General features: G+C 34.5%; 2 pseudogenes; one reads left to right on the forward strand and one right to left on the reverse strand.

Annotated features, from left to right (window-relative positions):
* Window positions 1–255: 255 nt before the first annotated feature.
* LOC111720029 lies at window positions 256–2,960 on the reverse strand (annotated as a pseudogene).
* A 1,624-nt stretch (window positions 2,961–4,584) lies between these two features.
* LOC100932356 lies at window positions 4,585–5,149 on the forward strand (annotated as a pseudogene).
* Window positions 5,150–23,822: the final 18,673 nt, after the last annotated feature.

The following is a 23,822-nucleotide window of genomic DNA, read 5'->3' on the forward strand; positions in this document are numbered from 1 at the left end:
ATGCAGTACTGGAATATAATTTATTTTGAAGAATCGTATTAAAAAGATTTTAGATCATTATGAGTAGTATCATTTCATGAAGCAGAAAGAAATAATATATAGTAATTTCTTTTTCCCAGTAAACTAAAACACATGCTGTATATTCAATCACTTAAAATAGGATTACAGATTTTCACACAGAGAATTACATTAATCTATAAGATTCACAATGTTCACAATAAAACGTTTTTGTTGTTGTTGTTTTGTTTGCTTGTTCTAGAACCAAGCAGACCAAACATTGGTGGGGTTAGTTTTCAGTAGAGGGGCACTGGATGCATCAGAAAATAATCTCTCATTTTTTCAGCTGAGTGTACCCTGAAAGCTCCTTTTAGTCAATTAAATTGACTAAGCATAGACCTCAATCATCTGGAGACTGGTGATGCATTTTGGTAGCCCAAATGATGGTGATAGACCAACAATTGTTCTGTGCCTTTCATATCAACCATTGGTTTCATGGCTTCAAGTCTTTAATAAAGTCAAGTTCTCTTTCCCAATCCTTTGTCTTTCATTCTGTCGAGAGCACTGTGGTACAACTTTGGTAATAGAACAACAGATTCCCTAAGAATGGTACTGTTAGTTCTTAGTTTTTCAGCCTGCTTGGACAATTCTTTTAACAACCTTTGATTTTCCCAATCAATCTGTCTTACTGTCTTACTTCCTCCTTTGTAAAAATATAGTTTTCTTAGGTGCTAGATATTGATCAACTCTAAATTTTTGCTGTTCTTTTTTTTTTTTTTTTTTGTTATTTTGTTTTGTTGTTATTGTTATTTTGCTAAATAAATGCTGTTCTTTTTAATCTAGTTGAAGGAAAGCTTTCAAAAGCTGATTAAGACTCAATATATCTTGTATAACTTTTTGCTTACATGTGTTGCCCGACTTGTATTCTAGTGAGAGTGATTTAGAGATGAGACTGGCTCCATTTTTTTTTTTCCTACTCTGGCTGATTTCAGATATTTTGAATTATCCTTTGAGGTTTCAAAATTTCCAAATATTTCTTGGCTCACATTTTCTTGTTATTTTACCATTTTTTTTTTTTTTTTGATCATTCGATGTAGCCAGTTCAAAAGACTGAATAGGGCTGATGTCTGAAGTTGATATAGTAGTTTTATTGGTCAGCTCAACCTGCAAGCCTATCCTCTTGGCCTGAAGTGAGTCCCCTTCTGGTGTCCTTTACAAAACATAACAGAAACCTCTCTAGATCCAGGGATAGCTTGCAGTAATTGTAGGTTTTCCACTACTTAATGGAGGAATGTTTGTCAAAAATCCCTCTTTTCCCCATATAGCCTCAAGAGCATACAAGATTTAAAAGTATATTTGGAGTATAGAAATTCACTTTAATTCCTCTCTCCAATTCTAAAGGCCTGGTCAGGGCAATGAATTTGGTCTGCTGGGCAGAGGTCCGGGTGTGTGACTTAGCCACCAAGGTGCTACTGAAGCTCACCACAGAGAATCTGCCTTCCTTTCCCCATTTAAATCAGGCAGTGTTAACAATGGGGCAGAGGTCAGTTTAGCTTTCTTTGAGGCAGGTTCAGGGAGTGACAGGATCACCTGCTTCTTCTCCTTTGGGAGTGAATAGGAGGTGGGAGTTAACTCATGACCCAAATACTTAGTAGACTGATAGGCAACGTGGGCCTTAGACAAAGAAACTTTATATCTTTGAAGTCTAGAAAGTTATGCACTGTTATGCAAAAGAAAGTCTTCTTAAAATCTAAAGGATCCTTTAAAGGATCTATAAAGAATTAAAAGCTTGTGCTTAGGAAATTTTTCATTCAGGGGCTGCAATCCCTCTCTGATCTCTGGCTTCATGGGGTACTGGCACATGTGAGGAAACATGCTGGGGTCCCAGAGGTGCATTAAAGTGAGGGTGGCCTGAGTAGCCTGCCCAAGGGTTCCTGGGTCTCAGACAGAGGAATCCACTTCCTCCCAGATTTCAGATGGAAGATGGGAAGGTTTTGAGAGAAGCACAAAAAGTGCACCCAGAAGTCTAAGAAAAGACACTTGGGTCCCCACTGTCAGTGTCACCATTAAGTCACATCCCAACAAAGAAGTAGGGCAGGAAGTAATGATAAAAAATAAATGTTTGAATAACAGGTCACCAAACTGACAAGATAGAGGTCTCAAAACAGTTTATAAGTTTTCCTTTAATTCCCCTCAACCTAGGAGGGAAGGGTGGGTGGAACTCCAGGCAGGACAGAACACAAGACTCCCATAAAGTCAAGTGGAAATCCAATGGCTTTATCTGCCACATCCATGGATTTGGCCATTGTGGTGGAGCAAGGGAGAGCCTGGCCAAATCCTGGGTACCATTGCTCTTGGCCCTGAGGGGATCAGAGGATAGGGCATTGGGTAGAGATGGCTCAACCTCCCTGTGGACAGTCTCTCTTTCTGTGTGGGAATTTCTTCTGAGGACAGTTGTGACACAAATGGCCCAGGCCATGGCATCTGAGGCATGAACCCACATGGTTCTCTCAACAGCTAAAATTTGAGCCTTTTCTCTGATCCTCCTGGCTCTTCAATCTTCTTCCTCTGCTGCAGTTTGTATCTTATTATTGAAAATTCTAAAGCCTGTGTCTAAGGAGTTTGAGGACCATGGCTAACTTCTGCAGCTTCTTTGAATGTTTGGGACAGACTTATTAATGAAATACATGCTAAGGAAAGTGGTCCCCTTTGGAGAAGTGGGGAGGAGTTAGTGTATTTCTTTAGAGCCTCTACCATGTGTCCCCAAAAAAGGACAGGATTTTCCTCAGTTCCTTGGGTAACTTTCTTAAGTTTTTCTTACTTAACCTGCTTTTTTCTTGATTCCTTCAATGAGGCAAATTAGAAAATGATCCATTCTCTCTCTCCCTGCTTCCTTCCTGATAATCCTACCCAGAGTCTAAGACTGGAACAGCAATAGCCTCTGGAGAGGAGGATTTAGCCATATCATCCCCAAACTTTTGGGCTAGGTTTCAAATTCTCTTTTTCACCTCTATGGTGCACCAAGAGGAGATAATGATGTTAGCATCTCCCCAGGTAAGATCTAATTGGAGGAAGATGGCTTTAAAGCCCTCAGCATATCTAGTGTGGTCTTCAGAGTGAGGGCCTACTTTTTCCTTAATCTGGGAAAGGTCTGACATTGAAAAAGGCACATGCAACCTGACTATTCCATTCTGAGACCCTGTTAACAACAATGACAACAACAAAAAGAAGGCTAATTCTCTCTGTGGTCAGAGTTTAGAAGGGGTGGTTGAATCAGGATCCTTAGGAAGAGAAAGAGGGATACCACTCCTAGTATGGGAGGGACTGACAAGCCTGCACCAGGAGATTTCAAACTCCAGTTTAAGAGAAGAGATCCAAGGATCTGTAGGAAGGATCCCCTCCAATAGATTTAGGGAGAACTGTCCCGTCCTTGCTCAAGCCTTAGAATTCCTAGTCCTCCAGTACCTTGAATCCTTTGGCATCCCAGGAAAGGTGAAAAATTGGCAAATGTTCCTTAGTCAAGAAGGAACTTTGTCAAAAAATGACAAGAGATTCCAAGTCCAGTTGTCCCCAGTCAAAGAAAATATGCAGTGAGGAGCTCAGATGATCCAGACAAGCTTTCTTAGGAGCTTGGGGTACTCCCCCCCAGCTATAGGATGACATAGGCTTATCTTAACAAGGAGGTCAAAAAATTTGGGGGATCCACATTTGAGCACTAAAAATGTTCAAGGGAAAGACAACCCAACAAGATTAGGTTCCCTTAGTCGGTGTCATGGGTTTGGTGAAAAAAATTGCACAGTCTCCAAGTTAAGGGGCAAAGATTATAATTGTGATGCCAACTGAAGTGGACTTAAGTTCCAAGGGAACCTAGCAAAAAGCTAAAAGCAAGAAGAAATTATGTTGCTTGACAATGGACTAATTTCTTAGTGCATTTAGCAGAGTCAAAATCAAGGAGATAATTTTATAGAAAAGAGGAACAAAGATTAGGTAAATATGTTAATATTATGGCTTAGAGGTACAACTGAAGAGTGGTAGTTGGGGGGTAGTTCCCATCTTTGAGTTCTAAAATTACTGAACAAGATAACTTTGTTGGCCAGCATTATTTATTGTGCTTCAAAGGTCAGGTAGCCTTAGTGTTTCTCATTCAATGCAATTTTCTCACATCTCATTATTAAGGGCAATTGAACCATAGGAGTGGTGAGTATGGGAAAAAATCAAACAAGGACTACACAATCAAAAAATAAATTACATTTTCAAAATAAATATACATCATTTTGATTATTTTTTTAAATGCAATATGCAAACCACTATTGAATAAATGCAATAATCAATAAATTGAACAATAATAAAATATATTTCAGTTCTGTTTTATCACTGATTAAGAAAAAAATGGAAAGGAAAGGGGGAAAAATGAAGGTTAGAGAAAAGATAAAAAGACAGAGAGACTGAAGAGGAAAAAGACAGCAGAAGAAAAATAAGAATTAATAAATGAGTGTGTGGTAAGAGTCACTGTTCCACATCTTCCTCAGAGATTTGTCAAAGGCAAAAAAGGAATTTATTGCAGCTAATGAACTTATTTATTACATCATGGTGGAGGAGGTACTGAAACATGTTGTTTCATTATTCATTTGGGTTCATATCATTGAAGAGGACCCATGACATGGTTGTATCTGATCAGGCAAAGCCAGTAGAGTTGGATGAAGCTAAAGATGTTGGCCAAATTTTATATAGGGTCTGGTCCTGTGTTGCACATGTTCTTGTGAAAGAAAATCTTAGAGAGAAAAACTTTTGGGGTGCCATAGATACAGGTGGACACAATCAGTATCCAGTCAATTAGGGAGAAATACTTGAATATTTAGTGACTGGTCTACATCCATCCCACCAGGTCGTATCATGGTTTTCAGTGCAGATACTCAGATTCAAACACTGGCAAGTGAATCTGCTGCACAGTCCTTGACTGTAGCCCTATCTCTTGTAGAATCCAAGCTAGAGACAAACCCTACTTTTTAGCTAGTGTGATATTTATCAACAAGCTGGGTTTCCTGTATATTCACAAGTATCTGGATAGATTATGGCTATGATTGAAACTGGTAGCATTAAGAATGCTGCAGTGATGGCCAAAAATGACCCTACAATGCTTAAACCACAGTGACATGGAGTTTGAAATCTCCTGGTGCAGGCTTGTCAGTCCCTCCCATACTAGGAGTGGTATCCCTCTTTCTCTTCCTAAGGATCCTGATTCAACCACCCCTTCTAAACTCTGACCACAGAGAGAATTAGCCTTCTTTTTGTTGTTGTCATTGTTGTTAACAGGGTCTCAGAATGGAATAGTCAGGTTGCATGTGCCTTTTTCAATGTCAGACCTTTCCCAGATTAAGGAAAAAGTAGGCCCTCACTCTGAAGACCACACTAGATATGTTGAGGGCTTTAAAGCCATCTTCCTCCAATTAGATCTTACCTGGGGAGATGCTAACATCATTATCTCCTCTTGGTGCACCATAGAGGTGAAAAAGAGAATTTGAAACCTAGCCCAAAAATATACCATCATTAGTGGGCATACAGGTTGGGTCTTAAGTCTTACAGTAGAACCTGAGATTTATTATAAATTCTGCTGCTAGGACAATAAAGATCTGGAACCTGGCTAGTGACAAATTAAAGCTATTATTGACTGTATATAACTAGTATAAGAGAATTAATAGTGCAATAAGTTCATACCCCTCCTCCTATGGGGAAGATAAGTAGGGAGAATACTGGGATCTCCAGTCCAATAAGGTAAACAGATGTTATCATGGATATCTAAGTGCAGTATATGGTTTAGATTTGTACCTAACAATTGATGTTCTTGTTACTTATACTAGGGCTTCAACTGCTAGGATATAGCATCTGAAAACTCAAATCAATATACACATGTTGTTGGGACATACAAATGCAATGACTGTAGTGAAGTGTCAAGCTACACTCATAAAATTATGGGACTTAATATCTGGAAAAACACGAGTCATATTAAGAAATCACACACACATACAAATCTATGAGAGCAGTGATTTTACATCCAAGACATGATATATTTGCATCTGGTTCTTCAGATAAATGAAACAGAGGAAATTTCTTGATGGAAACTTCTTTCAAAACCTCTCTGGATATAATGCTATGATGAATACATTAGCTGTGAATTCAGATGGAGTGCTGATATCTGGAGGAGATAATGGTACTATTCATCTTTGGGACTGGAGAACTAGATTTAATTTCCAAAGAGTACATGCAACTGTGCAATCTGGATCTTTGATAGTGAATTAGGAATATTTGCTTGTGTTTTTGACCAATCTGGAAGTCTATTACTCACTGCAGAAGTTGGTAAAACTGTTAAAGTAGACAGAGAAAATGATTCAGATCAGCTCAGGGATGAAGAAATTTATTCAGTCAGTTGGAAACCAGAAATGATCAAGAAAAGATTTTAAGATGGTGAAGTCTGTCTAATTGGATCATTGTTTTATTTTGTTGTTTATAAGTTTATTCAGTCACATTATCCTCTATATAGCACCATGAAGCAGAAATTCAGCAGAAGTCATTATTGCTTCATCACATTTTATAATAAACTTTCTTTTTCTTAAAAAATAAAAAAAAGTCATAGAGACAGAAGGTAATGATTAGGTAGCCTTCTAAATTTGGTAAAATTTTATAAGATGATGAAGCTATCCTAATAATGAGCTTGGTGGAGTAGTCATTTAGAAAATGCTCAGTGTACTTCAATCAGGTTAAGAAATGAGGTCACTGACCTAGAAAAAATAACAACAAAGTTCATATGGAAAAACAAAAGGTCAAGAATTTCAAGGGAATTAATGAAAAAAAAAATCAAATGATGGTGGCTTAGCTGTATCAGATCTAAAATTATATTATAGAGCAGCAGTTACCAAAACTATTTGGTATTGGCTAAGGAATAGATTAGTTGATCAGTGGAATAGATTAGGTTCAAGGGATAAAACAGTCAACAAATATAGCAACCTAGTCTTTGACAAACCCAAAGATCCCAGCTTTTGGGATAAGAACTTACTGTTTGATAAAAATTGCTGGGAAAATTGGAAACTAATATGACAGAAACTAGGCATTGATCCATACTTAACGCCGTACACCAAGATAAGGTCAAAATGGATTCATGACCTAGACATAAAGAATGAAATTATTAATAAATTAGAGGAACATAGGATAGTTTACCTCTCAGACCTGTGGAAGGGGAAGGTCTTTATGACCAAAGCAGAACTAGAGATCATTACTGATCACAAAATAGAAAATTTCGATTATACCAAACTGAAAAGTTTTTGTACAAACAAAACTAATGCAGACAAGATTAGAAGGGAAGCAATAAACTGGGAAAATATTTTTACAGTCAAAGGTTCTGATAAAGGCCTCATTTCCAAAATATATAGAGAATTAACTCTAATTTATAAAAAATCAAGCCATTCTCCAATTGAAAAATGGTCAAAGGATATGAACAGACAATTCTCAGATGAAGAAATTGAAACTATTTCTAGTCATATGAAAAGATGCTCCAAGTCATTATTAATCAGAGAAATGCAAATTAAGACAACTCTAAGATACCACTACACACCTGTCAGATTGGCTAAGATGACAGGAAAAATAATGATGATTGTTGGAGGGATGTGGGAAAACTGGGACATTGATGCATTGTTGGTGGAGTTGTGAACAATCCAACCATTTTGGAGAGTAGTTTGGAACTATGCTCAAAAGTTATCAAACTGTGCATACCCTTTGATCCAGCAGTGTTACTACTGGGATTATATCCCAAAGAGATTATAAAGAAGGGAAAGGGACCTGTATGTCACGAATGTTTGTGGCAGCCCTTTTGTAGTGGCTAGAAACTGGAAACTGAATGGATGTCCATCAGTTGGAGAATGGCTGAATAAATTGTGGTATATGAAAATTATGGAATATTACTGTTCTGTAAGAAATGACCAACAGGATGATTTCAGAAAGGCCTGGAGAGACTTACACGAACTGATGCTGAGTGAAATGAGCAGGACCAGGAGATCATTATATACTTCAACAACAATACTAGATGATGACCAGTTCTGATGGATCAGGCCATCCTCAGCAACGAGATCAACCAAATCATTTCTAATGGAGCAGTAATGAACTGAACTAGCTATGCCCAGAAAAGAACTCTGGGAGATGACTAAAAACCATTACATTGAATTCCCAATCCCTATATTTATGCACACATGCATTTTTGATTTCCTTCACAAGCTAATTGTACAATAATTCAGAGTCTGATTCTTTTTGTACAGCAAAATAATGTTTTGGTCATGTTTACTTATTGTGTATCTAAGTTATATTTTAATATATTTAACATCTACTGGTCATCCTGCCATCTAGGGGAGGGGGTGGGTGGGGTAAGAGGTGAAAAATTGGAACAAGAGGTTTGGCAATTGTTAATGCTGTAAAGTTACCCATGTATATATCCTGTAAATAAAAAGCTATTAAATAAAAAAAAAAAATAAAAAAAAAAAAGAAATGAGGTCACTGCAACCTTTTTTGGGCCACTGAATGTATTAATAGTTTAACTAAAACATTTCTCTAGAGAAACAACCACCATTTAAAAACGAATGAATTATATAAGAAGGGGTAATCTTAGTGTATATTTTGGGGTTCAACTGCTGGGAAATGTCAATGAAACATCAGTTAATATAAGACCTGAACAAGATCAGCCTCAAGGCTACTGAGCCATTCAGACTGGGCTTCCTCAGTGGGGGAAATGTGGTCTATTTAAACTAGGAATAGAGTGGATTTCATCAGATAATCTGTCAAATGGTTCATAGAACATGCCTTCCAGTATTAAGCTTCCACTGTTCATACTATTTTATCAAACACTAGGAAAGTAGATTTTCCAGTAAAACAGGAAATTGCCCTAAGGGCATGCTTTTGAACATTTATCCAAGATGTGCTTTAAATGCTGTTTCAGCTGTCAGCTTTGGCTTTCGGCTGGGAATGGCCAGGCCTTTGTTGCACACGAGCAGTTCTCCCTAATCATGAAAATCAACAAATTCTGTGGTGTCATAATGGCAGCAAAAATGAGGGAATTTTTGCCATAGACAAACATGAACTCATTTGGAATTATCATCCAATCCTGCATTAACTATGTATTTACATACACACACACACACACACACACACATATATATATATGAATAAATACATATATGTAGACAGATATATAACATTGTTCCATAAGTCTTAGTGCTGCTTTGTTTTCTATAGAATGTTTCTATATATACATATGTAGACACAATGTATATTTATTGTATACATCACGCACATATACATATAGCATTTAACTGATCAGATTTCTGATATCTTTCAATGTTATTTTTATTTATGTAACCATCATTTTGGGGGCAAATTTTGTATTTTATTGTGTAAATTATGCTCTTGTTTTATTTAATTCTGTATCAGTTCTCACTCAGGAGTCTTCCAGTTATAGGAAATGGTTTGTGATAGTTCACCACATTGAAAATTTTGAAAATGGCCTTTTAAAACATAGAATCAATTAGGATAACTTTTATTTCTTGGAAAAAAATTGTTTAGTTAAATAATAGAGTTTGATAGTCATAATATCAGGCCAAGAGCTCATCTAGTTTTACTCCCTCATTTTATAAACGAGAACTTTGTAATGATTTCATAACTGAAACTCTCCAACTTCTAACAAATAAAAGTTAGTAAAATTCTGTATTACCACATTTCAGTAGAAAATAGTTTAAATGCAGATGCTAAATATAGATAGGATATATCAGTGCCACGGACATCCTTGCAGTAAACCATAAATGAAAAAGTACAGCTTCTTCCCATTTTGTTGTTTATGAAGCTAAACTAGTCTCAGGAAATAGCAGAGTAGATCTCATGTGGCTAAATATTTTCTTCTCATTTGAGAATAGAAAAGCCATTAAAGGTTTTTTTGCCTCAGGTCATCTTTGGGGAACATCTGTCCATTTCCTTAGGATAGTTGATGAAAATCAAGCTTCTTCCTCAACTCTTATCTGAGTATACAACTTTTAAATAATGTTAGGGTCTGAATGTTCAAACTTATTACTGTCAAGGAAGTGAAACTTGGGACCAGAGTCTATGGATGGTAGGATCCCAGAATGTTGGGATTAGAAGGGAAGTTGAAAATCACCTGGTATAATCTTATTTTACAGATGAGGAAACTGAGACCTAGGGAGTGTCTGAAGCATGCATAGAAAAAAATTGCACAAATCATACTGAAAATATGAATTTAAAAATACTATACAAAGTTTTGTTTTAAGTGCTGCAAGTTAAACGATGAAATCAAACATAATCCTGGCTCTCAAAGACTTTACAAATTACTAGGCAGAGCCAAGACATATTCACAAATAATTCTAACATCAATTAGAGTGCTACAATTGAATGGAAGAGATCTAAAATTAAAAGGTATTATGAAAGATTCAAGAAAAGAGAGATCTTTTCTTGATATTAAGTGTTGGGAAGAGGATCTGTGATAACAAAGATGAATGATATCTGAACTGGGGATGGAAGGAAAGGAAGGATTTCAACAGATATGGCTATGGGGACTTGATTGCAGATTATGTAGGTATAGCCCAAGAAAAGGTAAAGAGGTAGGAGATTATAAAATTAGTGAGTAACACTAATAATAGAGAATTAGAGTAGTTTGGGTAGGATCTAGTCATATGGAAAGTCACTGGGAAAGAAAAAAAATTAATTTGTTTAACTTATCTTTTTTATAAACACCTAAAAGGTTATTGGAAACTTGTTCTCTTCACATGCCATCATGATGAATAGATTGTAAGGAACTCTCATTCATCTAAACAATATCTGGGGGCAAGAAAATTACATTATGAAGTAACTGAAACTTTTATTGGAGACATCAAAAGAGAATTTTTTTTTGAGATCACAGACATAAATCAATTTATTTTATTTTACAGAGAACATGTGTTCTACTAAATTAATCTAAACAACTAAATGGAGGAAAATTAATATAGTAATAACAAATCCATTCATAGTTTTTGTAATTCTGCTTCTACTTCTAAAGTTAACAGGTTAAGAAAAATTTTCTGCTGTGTTTTAGCCATTAGCTAACTAAAATAACACTAGTTTATCAGTAAGTTAAGACTGACATTTTCATGTTAACACTTCTATTAAAAGAAGAGTGCATTACTTAAACAAGTAAACAATATATCTTGATGATAGAAGTATAAATAGAAATCTGGTTTTTTAATACACCCATTTTTATCCAACTATGTACTAGGGTTTCTTCTTGGCATAAGGTTTTGAGTACTTTAAGAGAAAAGAACAATTATGTCCATTTTTTTCTATTAGACTATTGTATCTTTTTGCTATTTCTTTAAACTTTATTAAAAGGTACAAAAACTTAAAAAAAATGGAAATGTATTTAGATTAATTACCAGTAATATTATAATGCTGTTTTCTCCACAATCTGACCTATTAGTTTTGAAAAATTTTGTGTTTTTTTCCCCCATGAACAGCTGGGTTTTACTGTGCATAAACAAGTTAAACTGGAGTTGATTTGGTTCTAACCAGACGTTAACATTTCAACTAGAAGCCCAGATTTTTGCCTAACTACTAAACTTCCAGACAGTACTTTGTCACTGATTCTTGGTTTCTAAAACCCAATGATAATGCTACAAAAGTTTATAAGAAATAAAAATGCCCATTATTTCATTAGAACAATTTCCATCTTCAAAATACTCTATTATCTTATTTAAAAATATTTTTTCAATTACATATAAAAACAAATTTGTAAATTTCCACCCCAGATGGCAACCAATTTGATTTAGGTTATATAAAAACATATTTCCATATGGATTATGTGAAAGAAAACAGAATAACACATTTTTTTTAAAAACCTCACAAAAATAAAGAAAGTGAAAAATAATATGTTTCAATATTCAGTCAGATTCCATCTGTTCTCTCTGGAGGTGGATAGCATTTTTCATCCTGAGTCTTTTGGATTGTTCTGGATCATTGTATTATCGAGAATAAGTAAGTCACACACAGTTGATCATCATACAATAAATAAGCTGTTACTATGTACATTTTCATCTGGTTCTGTTCATTTTACTTGGCATTAATTCATATAAGTCTTTCCAGGTTTTTCCTGAAAGCATCCTGCTCACCATTTCTTATAGCACAATAGTATTCCATTTAAATCATATACCACAACATGTGTAGTCATTCCCCAAATTATGGGGAATTTCAATTTCCAGTTCTTTGTCACCACAAAAGAATTGCCCAAACATTCTTGTACAAATAGGTCCTTTTCCTTTAAAAAATAAAATCTCTTTGTGGGGAGGATTCTGGGAAGATGGTGGAGTAGGTCAGTACATTTCAAGCTCTCCAGATTTCCTTTATATATAGAAAAAATTTGTACCTCAGGGAGAACATCGACTGGTGGAAAATCATTAGGAACAAAAAGGCCCAGCTGTCCTACTAAGATATAGCACTAGGGGAGATGAAGTCAGCATACCTGTGAATGTAGAGGGTACTGGCTGTAGGCACCTGCAGGAGTGGGGAGCTATCGGTTTGGGATTTCAGGTCAGAAGGAAGAGCTGAAGTGAAATTAGAGGCACTATCTCCCACCTCATTAATTAGAGGTGCTTACACACTGATACTTCTCATTAAAAACAAAAACAAAAACAGAAAAGCAGAACACAAACACAGAAACTTATTATGGGAATAGAGAAGACCAGGGCTCATTTTCAGAGGATAGTGAAGTAACAAAAGCTTTTTTTTACTTCAAACAGTAATGTTAAATGACTCCCTGCCTAGAGAGAATTTATAGAAGAACTCAAAAAAGAATTTAAAAATCAAAGGAGAGTGAAGAAAAACTAAAAAATCCAAGAAAAACAAGATTATGAAAAAAATCAAATGAGAAAGATTGAGGAAAAACAAAAGAAAAACAATAAAATTATGAAAAAAAAGAACATGACTGTTTTTTTTCCCTTAAAGTACTCAAAAGCCTTGATGCTAAGAAGTCCTAGTCCATAGTTGGGTAAAATAATTGGTGAATTCAAAAACCAACTAGAAAAGAAGATACAGAGTCTTGAAGAGGAAAATAACTCTTTGAAAATTAGAATTGGGTAAGGGGAAGCCAGTGAAGCTAAAAAAGACCAAGAAGTAACAAAATAGAACATAAAGAATGAAAAAATAGAACACAATGTGAAACATCATATGAGAAAAATCCCAGATCTTGAGAACAGATTAGGAAAATATAAGAATAATTGGACTACTTGAAAACTGTGACCATAAAAAGAACTTTGACACAATAATTCTAGAAATAATCCAAGAAAATTATCCTGGAGTGATAAAACATGATAAAATATGAGGGTAAGATAGAAATAGGGGGAAAATTTTATCAATCACTCAAAGATATCCTTTGTGGAAAACACATAGAAATATTATTGCCAAATTTCAGAACTCTAGATCAAAGAGAAAATTTTGTGAGAAGCAAGGAAAAAAAAAAAACAATTCCAATACACTGGAACTACAATTAGAATTATACAGGATTTATCAGCAACCACAAAAAAAGACCTGAGGTTCTGAAATTATATATACCACAATTAAAAGAATTCGCCCTGTAGTCAAAAATATCGTATCCAGCAAAATTATCCATAATATTGAATGAAAAAAAATGGACATTCAATAAACTTGCAGGTTTTCAGGACTTTCTTTCAATTAAACCTGAACTCAATAGAAAATTTTACACGTAACAGCCAATATCAAAGATGAATTTCAAAGAATTCAACATGGACAAATTGTTTATGTTTTTTTTTATGTGTTTTTTTACATGCATACCATATATTTAAGATTGACATCAGCAATTGTATATCTCAAAAGAAAGATTAGAGCAGAGTTGAGTGTAATCTGACTCTGAAAAGCAAAATTACATAGGAAAAAGTAAAAATAGAAATTATGTTATACAAATAAGGTGCAGAGAAAGAATAGACACAGAGGCATTAGAGGGGAGAGGAGGACTTATATTTATGAAAACCAACTCACATCAGAAATGGATTATAGTACCATACCATGAAGGGTATAGTATCCTCCAAAATTTGTAAAGAAATAAAGGGAGAGGGATGGGGAGAGAGAGCAGCAAAAGGAGAGATCTATGGGTGAGGAGAAGTTAAGTAATAGCAAGGCAAGATATAGATCATAAATAAAACAGAAGAGTTGTCGTGATAGGAAAACAGATTCATACATAAACACTACAACAGGATTAGGAGTAAAATTTATTAGGGAAAAAATGATGGCTAGTAATCATTGATTTTCTACAGTCAAACATAAAGATTTAACCAAAAGAGAAATTTCCATTATATGTTAGCCATATTAATATTGTTCTAGATATATGTGTGTATATGTATATATGTCTGAGTATATGTAGATATGTTTGCATGTTGCTTTATGTATATGTGTATATAAAAATATACACATATCCAAGAAAAACAAGAAAATTATTAAAAAAAATGTGTGTGAGTGTTGGTCTATGGATGGCTATGAATGTATAAGTTATATATGTATATTTCTATATATGTATATATCTGTGCTTAACAGTAGCCTCTTTGGAAGAAGTAGGGGGAATAAAAGGGGAAAAAAGAATAAAGTTTAAAAAAAGTGTACAACTTAGAACAATTTACTAGAAAGCAAAGAAAAGAAATGGACACTCATGAATATAATTTCTTCTACTATTATATATCCTTTCTTTTAGTGGAAATTTATTATTACGTATTTTGAATCCTCCCTGATATTCTGATGGGCACATGACAATGTTCTGTTCTGTTTTATTTTATTTTTCCTCTCTTTTTTCTATTCTGTTATTTTAAATAAACAGAAAATTTAAAAAATAAAAAAAATTCCAAATCTTTGCGATGCAAATCTAACAGTGGTATTGCTGGGTGAAAGGGTTTTATAACTCTTTGAGTATAGTGGTAGGAGACATTCTTAATAAAATAAGGGATTGAAGCAATTACAAATGACAATTTTGAATAAAATTGAAAGCTTTTGCACAAATGAAAGGAGTGTAGGATAAAAAGGGAGGCGGCTAAATGACAAAAAAAATATATTAAATGTCTTTGAAAGAAGTTTGATATCATATGTAATTAACATATATATATACATACATATATATATATATATAGCAAATAACATGTATATTTGTATTGTATACCCAAAAACTATTTTCGCTAAAAAGTCTCCACAATCCCTCAAACAAAAAAAGACTTGCAAACTATCAACAATTATATGAAAGAATACTCAAAAATCCCTAAAAAATGTAAATCAAAACAATTCCAATATTTTTCCTTATGCCCTAAAAATTTGCAAAGATGGCAAAAGGCAGGAATAGTTAATGATAGAACGGTTGTAGGAAGATAAGAAAACCATTACTATTTTTTTTTCTTTTTTTGGTGGAACTCTGAATCTGTGCAACAATTTTGGTAAATAATTTACAATTTTGCAAATAAAATGACTAAAACATCCACACCTCTGAATTCAGCGATACATTCCCCTACTTGCTCTATATACCAAATAAGACATGGATAAGAAAGGTATGCACTAAAATATGTATAGTAGCACTTTTTTCCATTTTTCTCTTTTATTTAAAAAAAAAATTAAAAGCATTCAATATTTTATTTTTTCAATTACTTGTAAAAATATTTTAATATTCTTTTTGTTTAAAAAATTGAGTTTAAAGTTTTTCTCTTTCATCTTTCCTCTGTGAGGTGGGAAACAATTTGATATAGATTATATACCTGTAGTCATGCAAAACATATTTCCAAATTAGTCATGTTATAAAAGAAATCCAAGAACAATAAAGTTAAAAACAAAACAAAACATATTTTGATCTGCATTTAGACTCCATTCTTTTTTTTTTTCCTGGAGATGCATAGCATTTTTTAAAAATCATAAATCTTTTCCATTTTCCCTCTCCCTTTATCATTTGATTTTTAAAATCTATTTCAAGATCTTCCATAAAATTCTTTCCATAAAATTCACTTTTTTTTTTTTTTTGCTGAGGGGTTAAGTAGCTTTCCCAGGGTCACACAGCTAAGGAAGTGTTAAGTGTCTGAGAACAGATTTGAACATAGGTCCTCCTGACTTCAGGGCTGGTGCTCTATCCACTGTGTCACCCAGGTGCCCCTCGATTCACATTTTTTTTCTTTGAGACTTTGGATGTAGCAGTTTTGACTTGGTGTTTGTCTTCTGATTTTTGTTTGGATTTTCCCCATCACGTTGGTAACCTTCTATGATTAGGATTTTTTTTTTATTAGTTTGTCTATTTTCCACTTATTTCTTGACTAACTTTATGTACAAGTTGTGGTCTGCTCCTGGAATGGAAGGGACAAGCTTTAGTTTTTCATACAATTGTTTTCAGCACTAATTCTGCAGTCTGTAAGTTTTTATTTTTTCTAAGTTCTAAGCAGAGTTGTGTTTACTATTCTTCTGGCTTGTGATCTGGTCTGTGAGGGACCACAAGTGCTCTTTATTACTCTGGAACAATTACCAGGGAACTATTTTCTGTAGTCAGATGTGCTCTTCTTTGCCCTGGGACTGTGACCTGGGGACTAAGACCAGGATCTGAGTATGATTCATAGCGTGACTCCATTTATTTTCTTTGAAACACTGCCCATTCTTTAGTCACTTCCTCTGTCATCACCACACTAATTGGAGTGAAGTTAATTGTCTGAGATATAAAGTTGTTGCTTTTGGTGTTTCATCTTTAAGACAAGGAGTAGAAAAGTCTTGTAAATTTGGGATTAGAAATCCAAGCTAAAGCAAAAGTAGCACAATTTGCAGAGAGAGATTTCAATGAATTAGAAATGAAATTGTATATAGACAAGCTTTCTGACATTTCCAGAGAAGATACATAATGAAATGGAACAGATAAATACCAGAAATATAGTTTATGGTCTTTTCTGAATGTGATTGAGACCAGTTTTTTCTTTGCTTTTATTTATCAATCTGTAAAACAGAAAATGAGATAATGAGAAGAGGTAGAACCAAGATGGTAGAAAAAAGAATTCTCTAGTTCTTCCAAATTTCTTTCCAAACAACTTTAAAACAAATTCTGGAGTGTGAAACAATTTTCCAGCCCTAAATCACTTATAAGGTCAGCAGAAAAGGCCTTTTATACTAGGGTAAGAGTGGAGTGCAGTCCATTACAGGCTGTATTACTACAGCTTACTCCCATGGACCACATTCCAGCAAACAAGCAGTAGGTCTTGGGAGTAATTGAATCAACAGTGCCAGCAGCCGCTTCTGGAGCTTTCATCCTACATATGATAAGAGGTAGGACAACTGATCAGAAGGAAATTATAGGGGTCCCAAGCACTCAACATAGGGCATGCATTAGGCACTTAATCCATGGAAAGTTGAATAAATTAATAAAGGTGTATCAGTACAAACTAGTTTTGTTGTGCACTTATAAAGTAATAAATAAAATATGGGGTTTCAGCCATTTCAAAGCCTGTATTTTAAGAAAAGAAATAATTTGGAGAATCAAGTTAATTATCTGAAAACAAACAAAAGTGAGGATAATGTATTATAGGAAAGGGATATACACTTGGTTTTGAACTACAAACTTTATGTTCTTACTTAGAACTTGTATAATTTTGCAAAGTCCCTGAACCTCTCTGACAGTCAGATTACTTACTGGTAAAGAGAAAATGTCAGATTAAGTAAGTGACTTTGAATACCTCTTCCAGATCTTGAGCCTAGATGGGCTATCCAGAAAGTTACTCAACTATCTGTAATTATCATGTACTCACCTTTAGCTATTATATCACACATTGAGCTAACGCTATATTATGTCTCTGGCTAATAAACTCTGGTGGCTCTTTATTGCCTCTGGCACTAGATACAAAAACTTTAGTTTGCCTTTTAAAGTCCTTCACAAACTGGGCCCTTCTTACTTTTGCAATTTTCTTACCCTTTACTCTTCTTTTTGGTCAGTACCTGCCATTTTCTCTTTCTCTTCTTCTCAGACAATACTATATCTCTGTATTCCTCGCCTTTTCACTGATAATTTTCATGTCTAAAATGCTCTCCCTTTTCATATCTGCCTATTTGCTTCTTTGATGATTCAACTCCAGCCCAACTATCTGTAAGAAGGCATTCTTGGGCCTCCCTTGCTCCACTCCCCTCTCCATGTGCTCCTTTTGGATTATTTTGTGTCATTTTTCATATGGACAGTTGTTTTTGTGTTGTCACCCCCAACAGAATGGGAGATGTTCTAGCTCAGAAGGCAGGACCCCTATTTTATTTATTTATTTATTTTTTGTATTCCTAACTTTTGGTCCAATTTGAAAAGGCATCATGGTAGAGTATAAAGTGCCCTAAGCATTGAATTGTCCTTGAGCAATTGAGCCTGACATCAAATGCTTTTTTAGCTCTCATCTATAAAATGTCTTACTTATTTGACAATCCTGTTACAGAGATCAAATGAAATTATGGAAATAAAGGGCTTGTGAAGTTACATATAAGTGTGAACTATTATTCTAACTAGAACTGGGAAGGGTAGATAGCATAATTAGTAATGGGAAATGATTGAAAAATATTTTCTATAATATTTGAATAGAATAAATTAAGCATGAGGAAATAGTTTACCATGCAAAAAAATGTTTTCTAGACTGAAAACAGACAAGGACAATTTTAGTTCAAACAACAAGTAGACCCTATCCTTGCCATCACAGGTGAAATACCACCAACTCCTGAATTTGTTTCTGGTTATATCCACTGTCAATCTTAATAAGTGGATCAAACTTCAAAGACCTTTACAATTTTACTCCTATCTCCATTTAGAGGCGCTTCTCCTTAGTGTTAATGTTTTTTAGCCAAACTGAATTTCTTGCTGTTCTTCATATATATAATTTTTCACTTTTCATTTGTATACTTTTATATTGGCTGTCCTGCATGCCTAGAATACATTTCCTCTGCTTGAACCTATCAGGTTTTCAAATCCACCATTTTATTCAAATATCAGCTCCTGCATCACCTTGTGATTTTCCCTCCCCTGTTAATACCATTCCCTTACCAACTGCCTTATATTGATTGATTTTGTATGTTTTTTCTACATACTAATACATGTACATGTTGTCTTTTCTATTAGAATGCAAGCTTCTCAAGAAAGAACTAAGTGCTGGGTCTGGATTCAGGTAAACTCATATTTGTGAATTCAAATCTGGCTTCAGACATTTATTAACTGTGTGAGCCTGGGCAAGTCACTTAACCATGCTTGCCTCAGTTTCCTTGTCTGTAAAATGAGCTGGAGAAAGAAATGGCAAACCACTCTGATATCTTTGCCAAGAAAACCCCAAATAGTCATGAAGAGTTAGACATAGTTAAATTAACTGAACAATTGCAAAAATTTCTCAAGGGCAAGGATTAATTATTTTTTTGCTCTGTCTTTGAACCTCCAGCACCTAGCATAGCGTTCTGCAGATAGGACTTAAGAAATGCTTGTTGACCAATTGCCTTATCTAATCTACCATTATTATTATAGGAAAAATCTTAAGCCCAATTAAATGACTGGTTAACATTGTTCAAAGCCCAATTTTGTATAGCTTAAAACAATATAGTAAAAAAGTTTTTGCCTGTGAGACAGAAGACCTGGGTTTAATTGCTATCTGATTTGAATAGTAACTCAAAATTTACATGCTTCTTTAAGGTTTTACAGAGAGCTTTCTTCACAAGAACTCTATGAGGTAGGTGTTAGCATTTTTCTTCTTCCTTTTTTATAGATGAGGATACTGAGGCTGTAAGAAGTTAAATGATCTGCTATTATTCATATATCTGATAAATACCTGAGGAAGACTCAAACCTAGTTCTTCTGTCTCCAAGTCTAGTCCTCTATCCACTCTTTCATGTTTCCTTTTGTGACCTTTCTGGGACTCATTTTCCTCAAATGTAAAATGAAAGATTTGGCAATCAATCAAATTCAGTCAAATCCAGTGACCTATTATTGCCCTTCTAAAGTTAAATATAAAATTCTCTTTTTGGTTTTTAAGACCCTTTGTATATACTATTATATACTCTATAATCCAGTGCCACTGGGCTCCAATGATTATTTCTTGAATGAAAAATTTTATCTCCTGATTCTAGGCATTTCCACTCCTTTCCTTCATGTCTGGAACTCTCATCTCTTTCAAGTTTCAGCTAATTTATAAATCACTTAGCACAGTATATAGTATAAAATAGGTGCTTAATAAATGCTTCTCCTTTAAAGGAGACATCATGCTGTCTTAGAAAATATGCCAGATTTATTGTCAAAGAGCTTGTATTTGAATCTTAAATGTGAAACTTCATACCTGTGTGATTTTCTTCATCTATAAAATGAAATCACTAGTCTAGATGATTTCTAAGATCCCTCCAAACTTTTCATCTAAGTGAATGATATTTTCTTATCAAGGACTCTGCTTAGTCCCAGACCTGGAAGATGAGGGTGGGCAAGGTAGCTTCTCATGCTTCATTCATCTCAACCAACTGAGAGAGATAAGGGGCAACACTAATATTATTATTTTTAAAAAGTTAATATATTTTAATTCAACCCCATTAGGTCTCACTCTCCTTATTTTTATTGTGGTGAATTGTCAATTATGGATTTTCCCCCTAAGTTTTAAAATAACTTTAGTAATTGATTTACAATCTTCTATCCTAACCCTTGCTGTAGCACTTCATGTCAACAACTTATCTGACACTTAATCATATAATTCCTTATTCTCTTCCTCTTTCTCAATTGATCCAAATAACAATATACTAATATCTCAGTTCCTACCATCTTCTTATAATTTTACCATCTTAAAAAATGGAACTTTGAACTTTTATTATTATCTACCTTTCATGGTTTTTGTATGGATTAAATAATATTTGTAAAGTCTTTTTGGCACAGTGCCTAGCAATATAGTGGGTTCCATATAAATATTTTATTATTATTATACCATAACATTTTTCTACTTCTGGCAACTTCATGCATAAGATATTTTACTTTTATCATGACCTTTGATTCCTTGGATTATTCTTCTGCTTTTAATCCATCTCCTTCGCTCTGGCTTTACTTGTTTCTCTACGTGGCTTTAACCTCATATTTTACCAGTTTTTTTGTTTTATTTATCATTACCTAAGAATCCTTTGTCCCCTCACTTCTTCTATTTTCTTCAGTCTATGAATCCTCATTGTTTAGTAACCTTAACCATCTCAGTTCCTTGGACCTTGAAGAATATTGAATGTTGATGAGAAAAATCAAGAAATGGAGCTGATTTTACTGACGACAAATTATTTTAAAAATATGAGATGATATTTATAAAGTATATTGTAAATCTTAAATCACCATGTAAATGATAGTTATGTTTATCATTTTATTAATAGATAGGTCATTGCTATAGATTGAGATTCCATCTATTTGAACATTTTTTACTACTTTCTTTCTTTTTCTTTTTAGACCATTGTTTAAAATTTTATTTCACACCATGAAATGTCAATTTTAACACAATTAAAAAAAATGACAATAGCTATAAGCTGCAATTTTTCATATATACATTGGAAATTTTCAAAAGCTGAATATTATTACCATATTGTTGAGAAAAGCTGAGCCTTAATTTAAGTGTTTATAAAGATAAGTTTGCTATATCTAGCTTTCAGCTCATAAAACTTTTGGTTGATTATCTAAATGATTTCATTGGCCTTATATAGCCTGAGGGCTAGAGGTTCTTCACCCCTACTTTAGGAGAACAAAATGATTCAATTCTTTTCACATCTATTACTTATTTCAATCCTAAATTCAATTCTTACAGTACAACAAGCAATTTAATCCTGTAGGTTCATACTCAAAGAGAAACTCCAGATCCCTTTGAACTTCACATTGACTTAGAAAGTCATTAATAATACCTATGTTGAATTATAATTTTATGTATTTTGTAAAATATTTTCCAATTAAATTTTAATGTGTCCTGGCCATATTTGGGAATGCTGGGACTTAAATTTGACACTTATGATCTTAGCCTATGACTTCACTGATGAGCTTGAAGCCTTTCAATATATTCTCTAACATGTATATATATATATATATATATATGAAATATATATCTCTTGATCTGGGATGTTGAGAAGGACTGGCATCTCTGGTGCTTTTCAGGGCTATTCAGCCATCTTTTTTGAACACCTGATTCACCCAGCTTTCGCCTGTCTCTCCAGAAACAGTAGCATGTGCAAAGGCCATACTCCAGTAAACCACCTCACCAGACAGGGCTAAACTAGGTTAAACGTAAATCAGACTGAGTCCCCAAAATTGTCAGTGAGTTAGGATGCTGTATCTACCTAAAGAATGTGAATGGGCAATTGAGAACAATTTGTTCCAATGGTCATGAAAGCAACTGAAGCAGGTGTTGTGTGGAATACTTAGAGATTGGTCAGACATCAAAGATGCAAGGTCATGTACTCTGTACTGGGCCATTGTCAGTTATCCTGACTTTTGTCTTGCCCTTGTGAGAAATACTGAAAAGTTGGGTTTCCACAGAATGTTTACCCTACAGGTAGTGTAGGATAGTGGGTACCACTGACCAATAGGTTTTCAGAATGTGAGAGGTTAAAGAAGATTAAGGTTCCACAGAAATTTAAGTTTCAATCTCTTAGAAGCTTTGAAACAAGCAAGGAATTGGGGAGCTAGGAAGGTACCTTTGGATTCAGCCAATCAGAAAGAGTATTGTAGTTTTGGGAAAAGCACAAACTTCAGATAATAGCTGATCCAGCCCAAACTAGTTGGGATCAATGACCTGACTTGACTAAATCATTACTATGTCTGCTTGATAGGCTAATTTAATATTAAACACATCCCATAAAAGGAGTTTTCTGCCATTTTTGCACATGGAATTTATGATGAGGGAGGGGGAATATGCTAATTATATATAGCTAGGGAGAAACATATAGTGCCCGTATCAGAAAAATTGTTAACTTGGAAGGGAATGGATCAATACAGTTTCTGAACGAAGGGACTGCACCAAAGTAATACGAATAAAGCTACTTCTGCTTCATAAAGCTTCAGAGTTCCCTCTTCCAGGAGCAGAGTCCGTTTCTGGTGAGAAATGTTAAGGCAATTCCTTTCAGTGGCAAAAATGTGTTTCTAACACATTGGATCTAGGTGACTCAGAAAGAGAAGGTGAGGGTCATGACTTTAGGCAATTTTGCCATCCTTAAATCCAAATCACTGGGGAGCTAAAATATCACCCTGTGATGTCATTGATTGTCTTTGGAAATGAAGGGCAACTATGACATTTATCTTATATATAGCTTGTTTGTATATGTTTGCTTATATGTCGTCACTCTCAGTAAAGTATATGCTTCTTGAGGGCAGGGGCTGTCTTTTGTTTCTTTTGGTATTCCCAGCACTTAACAAAGAACCTAGTACTTAATAAATCGTTATTTAATAAATGTTATTTGATTTCTTTTTTTGGTAAAGAAGCAATATTAAACTCATTCAGTAAAAGACCAGTCCAATGCTTAAGGAGTGTCCTTTTGTGGGACTGCTCCCTTGATGGAAAGCTGAAGGTCTGTTAAGCTATTTTTGTGACAAGTAGTTCACCATAAAAACCATGCACACTGAGGTTTTTGCCTGAGGACAGCAAAGCTTCTCATAGAGTTTCTTCATCTCAATTCAAGAGAGGGCTATAGAAGGCAATCAAACCTCTGAGGGATTTCTTGTCTCTTTGACTGTAAATGGTGCTAAAAGACAATTAGTCCATTAGCTGATGTCTAATGAGCTCTCTGTTACT

This window comes from Sarcophilus harrisii, chromosome 3, assembly GCF_902635505.1.
Source record: "Sarcophilus harrisii chromosome 3, mSarHar1.11, whole genome shotgun sequence".
Classification (NCBI taxonomy): Eukaryota; Metazoa; Chordata; class Mammalia; order Dasyuromorphia; family Dasyuridae; genus Sarcophilus; species Sarcophilus harrisii.